Source organism: Procambarus clarkii, chromosome 12 (assembly GCF_040958095.1).
Source record: "Procambarus clarkii isolate CNS0578487 chromosome 12, FALCON_Pclarkii_2.0, whole genome shotgun sequence".
Lineage (NCBI taxonomy): Eukaryota > Metazoa > Arthropoda > Malacostraca > Decapoda > Cambaridae > Procambarus > Procambarus clarkii.
In genome coordinates this window covers 30,999,391-31,015,149 of record NC_091161.1, presented here as the reverse complement: position 1 = coordinate 31,015,149, position 15,759 = coordinate 30,999,391, and positions in this window count along the sequence as shown.

The window sequence follows — 15,759 nt, the reverse complement described above, 5'->3', positions numbered from 1 at the left end:
GCGCAGGCCCCTCAGAAAGTAAAGGAAGTACCTAAGCAAACATTAGTTGTGGGAGATTCCCAGATAAGGTATTTGGATAGAACGTTTTGTGCTAGAGATAGGGGGAACAGGTTAAGGGTTTGCTATCCCGGAGCTGGCATTGGTGATATTATAAACATGAATGATATTATGGCTGGTAATGGGAACAATCCCATTATTTGCATTAGCGTGGGAGGAAATGATGTTGGTCGAGTCAGGAGTGAGGAACTGATTCAGAGGTATAAAACAGCCATAGAGTTAGTTAGGAGCAAGGGAGGAATCCCGATCATATGTGGCATTCTTCCAAGAAAGGGAGTGGGAAATGAATGGATATCGAGGGCACTTGGTGTCAATTGCCGGCTGGAAAGATATTGCAAATCAAATGCAATATCTTTCATAGACAACTGGGAACACTTCTATGGAAGAAATGAAATGTATGCTCGTGATGGGGTGCATCTATCGAGAGCTGGGGTTGTTGCTGTTGCGAACTCGCTAGAAGAAGTGGTTAGAGGTGTTTGTTTGGGTTTAAACTGTTAGTAGATAGAGGTATGGGAATTGATTTGGAGGAAGGAGGTAATAAAAGTATGTGTTTGTGGGAGAAAGGAATTGGCAAAACGATCAGGGAAAGAGAAGGTCTGCAAAATAACAATTCACTTAGACTTCTACTGTTAGTGTAATATACCCTAAGAAATAAAATTAACGAATTAAATGCTCTTGTCTGCACAGAAAAAATATATATTATTGCACTTACCGAAACGTGGATGAATGTAGAAAATAGAGAACTATTAGCTGAATATCAAATATATGGATTTAAACTATTTCACACAGATAGATATATTAGACGAGGAGGTGGAGTAGCCATATATGTTAGGGACAATTTGAAATGTAGTCTCAAAGAGGGAATCAAAACAGAGCCACACACAGAAACTATTTGGATTGAATTAAACGAAAAAGCTAATAATATTATAATAGGAGTAATATATAGGCCACCAAATTTAGACAGAATGGAAGCAAAGCATCTATGGGATGAAATATCTAGAGCATCTAGATCTAACAGTATTTATGTCATGGGTGACTTTAATTTTAGCGGAATAAACTGGTTGAACAAAACAGGGAATAGTGAAGCAGAAGATTTTCTAGAATTAATTGACGATTGCTTTCTTACGCAACACATTAAGGAACCAACACGGGAAAATAATATTTTAGATTTAGTGTTAACTAACAGGGAAACGCAAATTAATGACATCGAAATAGGGAGTGAGCTAGGGAGCAGTGATCACAAAGAAATCAGATTTAGCATAGAATGGAATAGACCAGTAGGAGAAAATTCTGTTAAAGTGCCAGATTTTCGAAAAGCTGATTTTAATAGCCTAAGCAATTTTTTGGGTCAAATTGATTGGAAAGGCTTGGGTATGGGGTGTGGGCCGGTCTTGGAGCGAGACATGAACCCAGCGATAGGTGACTTAAATGGGGATTTCGATGTGGATTCAATATATAACTTATTTAAGAATATTCTAAACAAAGCACAGGATCGTAGTATACCATACAAATTGAATAGATCGTATACTAATGACCCAAAGTGGATAACAAAGAATTTGAAGAACCTTATAGGTAAAAAGAGAGCTTGGTACAAAAGGATTAAAAATGGGGAGGTCACTTTAGAACAGGAATTCGTACAACTGGTTAGAAATGTTAAAAAAGAGATAAGGAAAGCAAAAAGAAACTATGAAGTTCGCATAGCAGGGCAAGCAAAGACAAATCCTAAAGGGTTTTTTCAGTTATATCGTACTAAGACTAGGGAAAGGATAGGTCCATTAAAAACTGAGACAGGTCAAATAACAGATAGTGATGAAGAGATGAGTAGTATTTTTAATAAATATTTTGTATCTGTATTTACTAAAGAGGAACTTAACAATATGCCTTCAGCCGAACAAGTCTATGTGGGTGGGGACGAGGACAGGTTGGCGAGTTTAGCAGTTACCAGGGAGGATGTTCTTAAACAAATAGTAAAACTCAAACCAAACAAATCCCCAGGGCCGGATGAAGTGTTTGCTAGGGTGCTTAAAGAATGCAAAGAGGAGCTTTGTGACCCACTGTCAACCATATTTAATAAATCAATAGAGTCAGGCAGAGTGCCAGAGTTTTGGAAAGTTGCTAATGTGATACCAGTTTTTAAGAAAGGAGATAGATCACTTGCGTCTAACTATCGACCAATTAGCCTAACGTCTATTGTGGGAAAGTTACTCGAATCTATAATAGCAAATAAAATTCGTCTTCATCTTGAAAAACATAAATTAATAATTGAGTCGCAACATGGTTTTATAAATGGCCGTTCATGTTTAACAAATTTGTTATCTTTTTATTCTAGCATTGTTGAGGCAGTTGATAGTGGTAAGGATTGCGATGTTGTATACCTTGACTTTAGCAAAGCTTTTGATACAGTGCCACATGAAAGACTGATTAAAAAAATAGAGTCTCATGGTATTGGGGGTGCTATATTAAGCTGGATTAGGGCATGGCTATACCAAAGGAAACAGAGTTAGTATAAATGGAATCAAGTCAGAGTGGGAAAATGTTGTAAGTGGAGTGCCTCAAGGCTCTGTCCTGGGACCTCTGTTGTTTATAATATATATAAATGATTTAGATTCAGGTTTGAGTAGCAACATTTGCAAATTTGCCGATGATACGAAAATCGGTAGGGAAATTAATTCGGAGGAGGACTCACTATCACTTCAAGTTGATCTAGATAGGGTTTTGAAATGGTCAAAGGATTGGCAGATGCAGTTTAATGCTGATAAATGTAAAGTTCTGAGGTTAGGTAATGATGATAGAGTTACAAGATACGAGCTAGATGGTGTTGTGATTGCGAAGTCGGATTGCGAAAGGGATCTGGGAGTTATGATTAGTAAGAATTTAAAACAAAAGGATCAATGCATAAATGTTCGTAATAAGGCAAATCGGACACTTGGATTTATTAATCGCAGCGTTAGTAACAAGACACCTGGTGTGGTTCTCAAGCTATATCTTGCTCTAGTTAGGCCCCATTTAGATTATGCAGTTCAGTTTTGGTCGCCATATTATAGAATGGATATAAATTCACTTGAACGTGTCCAGCGTAGGATGACTAAGTTAATTCCCCAAATTAGAAATCTTTCATATGAAGAAAGATTAACAAAGCTTAAGTTGCATTCACTGGAAAGGCGAAGAGTTAGGGGTGACATGATAGAGGTTTACAAGTGGATGAATGGACATAACCGGGGGGATATTAATAGGGTATTAAAAGTATCAACACAGGACAGAACACGAAACAATGGATATAAATTGGATAAGTTTAGATTTAGGAAAGACTTGGGTAAATACTGGTTCAGTAACAGGGTTGTTGATTTGTGGAACCAATTGCCGCGTAACATTGTGGAGGTGGGGTCCCTCGATTGTTTCAAGCACGGGTTGGACAAGTATATGAGTGGGATTGGGTGGTTATAGAATAGGAGCTGCCTCGTATGGGCCAATAGGCCTTCTGCAGTTACCTTTGTTCTTATGTTCTTATGTAATGTAAAGTTCTGAGGTTAGGTAATGATGATAGTTACAAGATACGAGCTAGATGGTGTTGAGATTGTTAAGTCGGATTGTGAAAGGGATCTGGGAGTTATGATTAGTAAGAATTTAAAAAAGGATCAATGCATAAATGTTCGTAATAAGGCAAATCGGACACTTGGATTTATTAATCGCAGCGTTAGTAACAAGACACCTGGTGTGGTTCTCAAGCTATATCTTGCTCTAGTTAGGCCCCATTTAGATTATGCAGTTCAGTTTTGGTCGCCATATTATAGAATGGATATAAATTCACTTGAACGTGTCCAGCGTAGGATGACTAAGTTAATTCCCCAAATTAGAAATCTTTCATATGAAGAAAGATTAACAAAGCTTAAGTTGCATTCACTGGAAAGTCGAAGAGTTAGGGGTGACATGATATAGGTTTACAAGTGGGTGAATGGACATAACAAAAAGGATATTAATAGGGTATTAAAAGTATCAACACAAGACAGAACACGAAACAATGGGTATAAATTGGATAAGTTTAGATTTAGGAAAGACTTGGGTAAATACTGGTTCAGTAACAGGGTTGTTGATTTGTGGAACCAATTACCGCGTAACGTGCTGGAGGTGGGGTCCCTCGATTGTTTCAAGCGCGGGTTGGACAAGTATATGAGTGGGATTGGGTGGTTATAAATAGGAACTGCCTCGTATGGGCCAATAGGCCTTCTGCAGTTGCCTTTGTTCTTAACAATTGTGTACCATATTTAATAAATCATTCGAGTCAGGCAGATTGGCAAAGTCGTGAAAGGTTGCTAATGTGGTACCAATTTTTAAGAAAGGAGATAGATCACAGGCTTCAAACTATCGGCCAATTAGCCTAACGTCTATTATGGTTAAGTTACTTGATATAATGCCAAATACCATTCGCCTTCATCTTTAAAACAATTTGACAAACGATACAAATATGGTTTTACAAATGGCCGTTCATGTTTAACAAATTTGCTATCATTTTATTCCAGCATAGTTGAGGCAGTTAATAGTTTTAAGGTTTTTTATGTTGCGTACCTTGACTTTAGAAAAGCTTTTGATACAGTGCTACATGAAAAACTGAATAAAAAGATAGAACATAAGAAGAACATAAGAACATAAGAACAAAGGTAACTGCAGAAGGCCTATTGGCCCATACGAGGCAGCTCCTATTCTATAACCACCCAATCCCACTCATATACTTGTCCAACCCGTGCTTGAAACAATCGAGGGACCCCACCTCCACAATGTTACGCGGCAATTGGTTCCACAAATCTACAACCCTGTTACTGAACCAGTATTTACCCAAGTCTTTCCTAAATCTAAACTTATCCAATTTATACCCATTGTTTCGTGTTCTGTCCTGTGTTGATACTTTTAATACCCTATTAATATCCCCCTTGTTATGTCCATTCACCCACTTGTAAACCTCTATCATGTCGCCCCTAACTCTTCGCCTTTCCAGTGAATGCAACTTAAGCTTTGTTAATCTTTCTTCATATGAAAGATTTCTAATTTGGGGAATTAACTTAGTCATCCTACGCTGGACACGTTCAAGTGAATTTATATCCATTCTATAATATGGCGACCAAAACTGAACTGCATAATCTAAATGGGGCCTAACTAGAGCAAGATATAGCTTGAGAACCACACCAGGTGTCTTGTTACTAACGCTGCGATTAATAAATCCAAGTGTCCGATTTGCCTTATTACGAACATTTATGCATTGATCCTTTTGTTTTAAATTCTTACTAATCATAACTCCCAGATCTCTTTCGCAATCCGACTTCGCAATCACAACACCATCTAGCTCGTATCTAGTAACTATCATCATTACCTAACCTCAGAACTTTACATTTATCAGCATTAAACTGCATCTGCCAATCCTTTGACCATTTCAAAACCCTATCTAGATCAACTTGAAGTGATAGTGAGTCCTCCTCCGAATTAATTTCCCTACCGATTTTCGTATCATCGGCAAATTTGCAAATGTTGCTACTCAAACCTGAATCTAAATCATTTATATATATTATAAACAACAGAGGTCCCAGGACAGAGCCTTGAGGCACTCCACTTACAACATTTTCCCACTCTGACTTGATTCCATTTATACTAACTCTGTTTCCTTTGGTATAGCCATGCCCTAATCCAGCTTAATATAGCACCCCCAATACCATGAGACTCTATTTTTTTAATCAGTCTTTCATGTGGCACTGTATCAAAAGCTTTGCTAAAGTCAAGGTATACAACATCGCAATCCTTACCACTATCAACTGCCTCAACAATGCTAGAATAAAAAGATAACAAATTTGTTAAACATGAACGGCCATTTATAAAACCATGTTGCGACTCAATTATTAATTTATGTTTTTCAAGATGAAGACGAATTTTATTTGCTATTATAGATTCGAGTAACTTTCCCACAATAGACGTTAGGCTAATTGGTCGATAGTTAGACGCAAGTGATCTATCTCCTTTCTTAAAAACTGGTATCACATTAGCAACTTTCCAAAACTCTGGCACTCTGCCTGACTCTATTGATTTATTAAATATGGTTGACAGTGGGTCACAAAGCTCCTCTTTGCATTCTTTAAGCACCCTAGCAAACACTTCATCCGGCCCTGGGGATTTGTTTGGTTTGAGTTTTACTATTTGTTTAAGAACATCCTCCCTGGTAACTGCTAAACTCGTCAACCTGTCCTCGTCCCCACCCACATAGACTTGTTCGGCTGAAGGCATATTGTTAAGTTCCTCTTTAGTAAATACAGATACAAAATATTTATTAAAAATACTACTCATCTCTTCATCACTATCTGTTATTTGACCTGTCTCAGTTTTTAATGGACCTATCCTTTCCCTAGTCTTAGTACGATATAACTGAAAAAACCCTTTAGGATTTGTCTTTGCTTGCCCTGCTATGCGAACTTCATAGTTTCTTTTTGCTTTCCTTATCTCTTTTTTAACATTTCTAACCAGTTGTACGAATTCCTGTTCTAAAGTGACCTCCCCATTTTTAATCCTTTTGTACCAAGCTCTCTTTTTACCTATAAGGTTCTTCAAATTCTTTGTTATCCACTTTGGGTCATTAGTATACGATCTATTCAATTTGTATGGTATACTACGTTCCTGTGCTTTGTTTAGAATATTCTTAAATAAGTTATATATTGAATCCACATCGAAATCCCCATTTAAGTCACCTATCGCTGGGTTCATGTCTCGCTCCAAGACCGGCCCACACCCCATACCCAAGCCTTTCCAATCAATTTGACCCAAAAAATTTCTTAGGCTATTAAAATCAGCTTTTCGAAAATCTGGCACTTTAACAGAATTTTCTCCTACTGGTCTATTCCATTCTATGCTAAATCTGATTTCTTTGTGATCACTGCTCCCTAGCTCACTCCCTATTTCGATGTCATTAATTTGCGTTTCCCTGTTAGTTAACACTAAATCTAAAATATTATTTTCCCGTGTTGGTTCCTTAATGTGTTGCGTAAGAAAGCAATCGTCAATTAATTCTAGAAAATCTTCTGCTTCACTATTCCCTGTTTTGTTCAACCAGTTTATTCCGCTAAAATTAAAGTCACCCATGACATAAATACTGTTAGATCTAGATGCTCTAGATATTTCATCCCATAGATGCTTTGCTTCCATTCTGTCTAAATTTGGTGGCCTATATATTACTCCTATTATAATATTTTTAGCTTTTTCGTTTAATTCAATCCAAATAGTTTCTGTGTGTGGCTCTGTTTTGATTCCCTCTTTGAGACTACATTTCAAATTGTCCCTAACATATATGGCTACTCCACCTCCTCGTCTAATATATCTATCTGTGTGAAATAGTTTAAATCCATATATTTGATATTCAGCTAATAGTTCTCTATTTTCTACATTCATCCACGTTTCGGTAAGTGCAATAATATCTATTTTTTCTGTGCAGACAAGAGCATTTAATTCGTTAATTTTATTTCTTAGACTTCTACTGTTAGTGTAATATACCCTAAGTGAATTGTTATTTTGCGGACCTTCTCTTTCCCTGATCGTTTTGCCAATTCCTTTCTCCCACAAACACATACTTTTATTACCTCCTTCCTCCAAATCAATTCCCATACCTCTATCTACTAACAGTTTAAACCCAAACAAACACCTCTAACCACTTCTTCTAGCGAGTTCGCAACAGCAACAACCCCAGCTCTCGATAGATGCACCCCATCACGAGCATACATTTCATTTCTTCCATAGAAGTGTTCCCAGTTGTCTATGAAAGATATTGCATTTGATTTGCAATATCTTTCCAGCCGGCAATTGACACCAAGTGCCCTCGATATCCATTCATTTCCCACTCCCTTTCTTGGAAGAATGCCACATATGATCGGGATTCCTCCCTTGCTCCTAACTAACTCTATGGCTGTTTTATACCTCTGAATCAGTTCCTCACTCCTGACTCGACCAACATCATTTCCTCCCACGCTAATGCAAATAATGGGATTGTTCCCATTACCAGCCATAATATCATTCATGTTGTTTATAATATCACCAATGCCAGCTCCGGGATAGCAAACCCTTAACCTGTTCCCCCTATCTCTAGCACAAAACGTTCTATCCAAATACCTTATCTGGGAATCTCCCACAACTAATGTTTGCTTAGGTACTTCCTTTACTTTCTGAGGGGCCTGCGCTTCCTTTCTCTTCGTTGCTTTCCCTTTTGCGCGATCCACAGTCTCTCCACAGCACTCGTCCTCCAAAACTTCAAATGAATTTGAAGTTGCTATGGCGTTTGAAGGCGGCTTTATCAAAGTCTTCTTAAGGCCCCTGTCTTTCGCAACTCTCCAAGACGAGGTCCCTTTACTGCTGGTCTCCTCCTTCGTTACTTCTCGTTGTTTTTTAAGCTGACGCACCTCCTCCCGCAGAGAGTCCAACTCTGTCCTCAGGGCTCCCACTAGAGTCACCAGGTCCTTCACTACAACTTCCATATTGCTATGATAATATAACACCTATAAGGTTCTTCAAATTCTTTGTTATCCACTTTGGGTCATTAGTATTCGATCTATTCAATTTGTATGGTATACTACGTTCCTGTGCTTTGTTTAGAATATTCTTAAATAAGTTATATATTGAATCCACATCGAAATCCCCATTTAAGTCACCTATCGCTGGGTTCATGTCTCGCTCCAAGACCGGCCCACACCCCATACCCAAGACTTTCCAATCAATTTGACCCAAAAAATTTCTTAGGCTATTAAAATCAGCTTTACGAAAATCTGGCACTTTAACAGAATTTTCTCCTACTGGTCTATTCCATTCTATGCTAAATCTGATTTCTTTGTGATCACTGCTCCCTAGCTCACTCCCTATTTCGATGTCATTAATTTGCGTTTCCCTGTTAGTTAACACTAAATCTAAAATATTATTTTCCCGTGTTGGTTCCTTAATGTGTTGCGTAAGAAAGCAATCGTCAATTAATTCTAGAAAATCTTCTGCTTCACTATTCCCTGTTTTGTTCAACCAGTTTATTCCGCTAAAATTAAAGTCACCCATGACATAAATACTGTTAGATCTAGATGCTCTAGATATTTCATCCCATAGATGCTTTGCTTCCATTCTGTCTAAATTTGGTGGCCTATATATTACTCCTATTATAATATTATTAGCTTTTTCGTTTAATTCAATCCAAATAGTTTCTGTGTGTGGCTCTGTTTTGATTCCCTCTTTGAGACTACATTTCAAATTGTCCCTAACATATATGGCTACTCCACCTCCTCGTCTAATATATCTATCTGTGTGAAATAGTTTAAATCCATATATTTGATATTCAGCTAATAGTTCTCTATTTTCTACATTCATCCACGTTTCGGTAAGTGCAATAATATCTATTTTTTCTGTGCAGACAAGAGCATTTAATTCGTTAATTTTATTTCTTAGACTTCTACTGTTAGTGTAATATACCCTAAGTGAAATGTTATTTTGCGGACCTTCTCTTTCCCTGGTCGTTTTGCCAATTCCTTTCTCCCACAAACACATACTTTTATTACCTCCTTCCTCCAAATCAATTCCCATACCTCTATCTACTAACAGTTTAAACCCAAACAAACACCTCTAACCACTTCTTCTAACGAGTTCGCAACAGCAACAACCCCAGCTCTCGATAGATGCACCCCATCACGAGCATACATTTCATTTCTTCCATAGAAGTGTTCCCAGTTGTCTATGAAAGATATTGCATTTGATTTGCAATATCTTTCCAGCCGGCAATTGACACCAAGTGCCCTCGATATCCATTCATTTCCCACTCCCTTTCTTGGAAGAATGCCACATATGATCGGGATTCCTCCCTTGCTCCTAACTAACTCTATGGCTGTTTTATACCTCTGAATCAGTTCCTCACTCCTAACTCGACCAACATCATTTCCTCCCACGCTAATGCAAATAATGGGATTGTTCCCATTACCAGCCATAATATCATTCATGTTGTTTATAATATCACCAATGCCAGCTCCGGGATAGCAAACCCTTAACCTGTTCCCCCTATCTCTAGCACAAAACGTTCTATCCAAATACCTTATCTGGGAATCTCCCACAACTAATGTTTGCTTAGGTACTTCCTTTACCCTCTGAGGGGCCTGCGCTTCCTTTCTCTTCGTTGCTTTCCCTTTTGCGCGATCCACAGTCTCTCCACAGCACTCGTCCTCCAAAACGTCAAATGAATTAGAGGTTGCTATGGCGTTTGAAGGCGGCTTTATCAAAGTCTTCTTAAGGCCCCTGTCTTTCACAACTCTCCAAGACGAGGTCCCTTTACTGCTGGTCTCCTCCTTCGTTACTTCTCGTTGTTCTTTAAGCTGACGCACCTCCTCCCGCAGAAAGTCCAACTCTGTCCTCAGGGCTCCCACTAGAGTCACCAGGTCCTTCACTACAACTTCCATATTGCTATGATAATATAACAACACTCAGGAGCTCCGATTAACACAACCTCTCACTGTGAATTCACCTGACCTAATTCACCTGATAGTCTCACAATATTGGGGGGGGGGGGGGTGCTATACTAAGATGGATTAGGGCATGGCTATACCAAAGGAAACAGTATACATGGGGTTAAATCAGAATTGGAAAATCTTGTAAGTGGAGTGCCTCTAGGCTCTGTCCTGGGACCTCTGCTATTCTTAATTTATATAAATGGTTTAGATTCAGGTTTGAGCAGCAACATTTGCAAATTTGCCGATAATACAAAAATGGGAAGGGAAATAAACACTGAAAAAGACTATCACTTCAAGGTGATCTAAATAGGATTTTGAAATTATCAAAATATTGGAAAATGTAGTTTAATGCTGGCAGATTTTTGAGATTAGGTAATGATGATCGAGTTACAAGATACGAGCTAGATGGTGTTGAGATTGCGAAGTCGGATTGTGAAAGGGATCTGGGAGTTATGTAATTAAGAATTTAAAACCAAAATATCAATGCATAAATGTTCGTAATAAGGCAAATAAGGACACTGGGATTTATTAATCGAAGCGTTAGTAATAAGAATAAAGATAACTGCAGAAGGCCTATTGGCCCATTCGAGGTAGCTCCTATCTATAACCACCCAATCCCACTAATATACATGTCAAACCCACGTTTGAAACAATCTAGGGACCCCACCTCTACCACACCACGTGGCAGCTGGTTCTACAAAACAACCCTGTTAGCGAACCAGTATTTACCCAGGTATTTCAGAAATCTAAACTTTTCCAATTTATACCTGGATAAGTTTAGATTTTGTTTCGTGTTCTGTCTTATGTTGATACTTTTAAAACCCTATTAATATCCCATTTGTTATGTCCATTCATCCTCTTATAAACCTCTATCATGTCACCCCTAACTCTTCGCCTTTCCAGTGAATGCAATTTAAGCTTTGTTAATCTTTCTTCATATGAAAGATTTCTAATTTGGGAAATTAATTTAGTCATCCTACGCTGGACACGTTCAAGTGAATTTATATCCATTCTATAGCAAGGCGACCAAAACTGAACTGCATAATCTAAATGGGGCCTAACCAGAGTAAGATATAGCTGAAGAACCACACCAGGTGTCTTGTTACTTACGATTCGATTAATAAATCCCAGTGTCCTATTTGCCTTATTACGAACATTCATGCATTGATCCTTTTTTTTTTAAATTCTTACTTATCATAACTCCCAGATCCCTTTCGCAATTCGACTTCGCAATCTCAACACCATCTAGCTCGTATCTTGTAACTCGATCATCCTTACCTAGCCTCAAAACTTTACATTTATCAGCATTAAACTGCATCTGCCAATCCTTTGACCATTTCAAAACCCTATTTAGATCAACTTGAAGTGATAGCGAGTCTTCTTCCGTGTTAATTTCCCTACTGATTTTTGTATCATTGGCAAATTTGCAAATGTTGCTACTCAAACCTGAATCTAAATCATTGATATATATTATAAACAACAGAGGTCCCAGGACAGAGCCCTGAGGCACTCCACTTACAACATTTTCCCACCCTGACTTAACCCCCTTTATACTAACTCTGTTTCCTTCGGAATAGCCATGCCCTAATCCAACTTGATATAGCACCTCCAATACCAGGAGCCTCTATTTTTTTAATCAGTCTTTCATGTGGCACCGTATCAAAAGCTTTGCTAAAGTCAAGGCACATGACATCACAGTCCTTACCACTATCAACTGCCTCAACTATGCTGGAATAAAAAGATAGCAAATTTGTTAAACATGAACGGTCATTTGTAAAACCATAAGAACATAAGAACAAAGGTAACTGCAGAAGGCCTATTGGCCCATACGAGGCAGCTCCTATTCTATAACCACCCAATCCCACTCATATACTTGTCCAACCCGTGCTTGAAACAATCGAGGGACCCCACCTCCACAATGTTACGCGGCAATTGGTTCCACAAATCAACAACCCTGTTACTGAACCAGTATTTACCCAAGTCTTTCCTAAATCTAAACTTATCCAATTTATATCCATTGTTTCGTGTTCTGTCCTGTGTTGATACTTTTAATACCCTATTAATATCCCCCCGGTTATGTCCATTCATCCACTTGTAAACCTCTATCATGTCACCCCTAGCTCTTCGCCTTTCCAGTGAATGCAACTTAAGCTTTGTTAATCTTTCTTCATATGAAAGATTTCTAATTTGGGGAATTAACTTAGTCATCCTACGCTGGACACGTTCAAGTGAATTTATATCCATTCTATAATATGGCGACCAAAACTGAACTGCATAATCTAAATGGGGCCTAACTAGAGCAAGATATAGCTTGAGAACCACACCAGGTGTCTTGTTACTAACGCTGCGATTAATAAATCCAAGTGTCCGATTTGCCTTATTACGAACATTTATGCATTGATCCTTTTGTTTTAAATTCTTACTAATCATAACTCCCAGATCCCTTTCGCAATCCGACTTCGCAATCACAACACCATCTAGCTCGTATCTTGTAACTCTATCATCATTACCTAACCTCAGAACTTTACATTTATCAGCATTAAACTGCATCTGCCAATCCTTTGACCATTTCAAAACCCTATCTAGATCAACTTGAAGTGATAGTGAGTCCTCCTCCGAATTAATTTCCCTACCGATTTTCGTATCATCGGCAAATTTGCAAATGTTGCTACTCAAACCTGAATCTAAATCATTTATATATATTATAAACAACAGAGGTCCCAGGACAGAGCCTTGAGGCACTCCACTTACAACATTTTCCCACTCTGACTTGATTCCATTTATACTAACTCTGTTTCCTTTGGTATAGCCATGCCCTAATCCAGCTTAATATAGCACCCCCAATACCATGAGACTATTTTTTTAATCAGTCTTTCATGTGGCACTGTATCAAAAGCTTTGCTAAAGTCAAGGTATACAACATCGCAATCCTTACCACTATCAACTGCCTCAACAATGCTAGAATAAAAAGATAACAAATTTGTTAAACATGAACGGCCATTTATAAAACCATAAGAACATAAGAACCATGTTGCGACTCATTTATTAATTTGTGTTTTTCAAGATGAAGACGAATTTTATTTGCAATTATCGATTCAAGTTACTTTTTCCCACAATAGACGTTAGGCTAATTGGTCGATAGTTTGGCGCAAGTGATCTATATCCTTAAAAATTTATATCACATTAGCAACTTTCCATAACTCTGGCACTCTGCCTAACTTTATTGATTTATTAAATATGGTAGACAGTGGGTCGGAAAGCTCCTCTTTGCATTCTTTAAGCACCCTGGCAAACACTTCATCCGGCCCTGGGGATTTGTTTGGTTTGAGTTTAACTATTTGTTTAATTACATCCTCCCTGGTAACTGCTAAACTAGTCAACCTGTCCTCGTCCCCACTCACATATACTTGTTCAGAAGACGCCGATTCTGCTTGATCTGAGGAAGGAGATAGTTGCCCCTCCTGGACACCCGAGGTCTTCTCTTGCAGGACTATAATTTTAACCCCCACGTCACACTATTTAAACGACGCTGGGTAGATGCTACCTAACTTGCCTATTTTAAGAGAGCCAGGGTTCACTCGCAACATGAAGCAATCGTAAAAATCTGATAAACTCTGCACAGATACCCGACGGAACCGATGTCAGTATACCAAGAGTGGGTTTCAAGGTGTATAACCCGAAGAATGCTATCGTATCTACAAACATGTCAATATCAAACAGCCACTTGAATAATACCCAGCATTGCTTGGATACCATTACCCTGTATTCCAATATTCACTTGTAATTATAACAAATATGTCATTACAAATACTATTTGTTTTTAAAGTAATGAGAATTGTTAGCTTTATGACCATTACTAAAACTGAATGTCTCAGTATTTTTATTTATATGTTATAAAAAATTCAATTTTTGTACATGTTACAAAGTGTATCTTATATCATTAAGAATTTTTATTGTATATATTCCAGAAATATTATTTTCCAATGGGTGCAATAATGTTTACACAATTAAATCACCAAGATAGTACGAGTGACTCCTCCCTTAATAATACATATTTATTTATAACTGGATCATTTTACACTTATAATTATGAAATATTTCCCATTGTAACAATTAACTACTTAAAACATACTTCTAATAATTTACCACCTTGAGGATTTTTAGCTTCTAAGACTAACTACGAATTAATACTTAAATTTAGGTATTTTGTGGATTATTCATTATTAAAATATGAATTATACGTTTAATATTACGGTCATCTGTGACGTCACCGCGAGGATTGAGTAACAATTTTCTTAGGATTCGTGAGAGAAAATCCAACACATTATTTATAAAACAAATCAAAATATTCAGTTCAGATTCGAATAAAACAGCCCAACTCCCAGTTTTATAACGATTTGTTCTTACATGAACAGCAGCGTGCGTGTGGGACCATATTGACCGAGACCGGGCCGGAGACCGGGACGGGACGGCTGGGGCCCGGCCACGAGACCGGGACGGGACGGGACGGCTGGGGCCCGGCCACGAGACCGGGACGGGACGGGACGGCTGGGGCCCGGCCACGAGACCGGGACGGGACGGGACGGCTGGGGCCCGGCCACGAGACCGGGACGGGACGGGACGGCTGGGGCCCGGCCACGAGACCGGGACGGCTGGGGCCCGGCCACGAGACCGGGACGGGACGGGACGGCTGGGGCCCGGCCACGAGACCGGGACGGGACGGGACGGCTGGGGCCCGGCCACGAGACCGGGACGGGACGGGACGGCTGGGGCCCGGCCACGAGACCGGGACGGGACGGGACGGCTGGGGCCCGGCCACGAGACCGGGACGGGACGGGACGGCTGGGGCCCGGCCACGAGACCGGGACGGGACGGGACGGCTGGGGCCCGGCCACGAGACCGGGACGGGACGGGACGGCTGGGGCCCGGCCACGAGACCGGGACGGGACGGGACGGCTGGGGCCCGGCCACGAGACCGGGACGGGACGGGACGGCTGGGGCCCGGCCACGAGACCGGGACGGGACGGGACGGCTGGGGCCCGGCCACGAGACCGGGACGGGACGGGACGGCTGGGGCCCGGCCACGAGACCGGGACGGGACGGGACGGCTGGGGCCCGGCCACGAGACCGGGACGGGACGGGACGGCTGGGGCCCGGCCACGAGACCGGGACGGGACGGGACGGCTGGGGCCCGGCCACGAGACCGGGA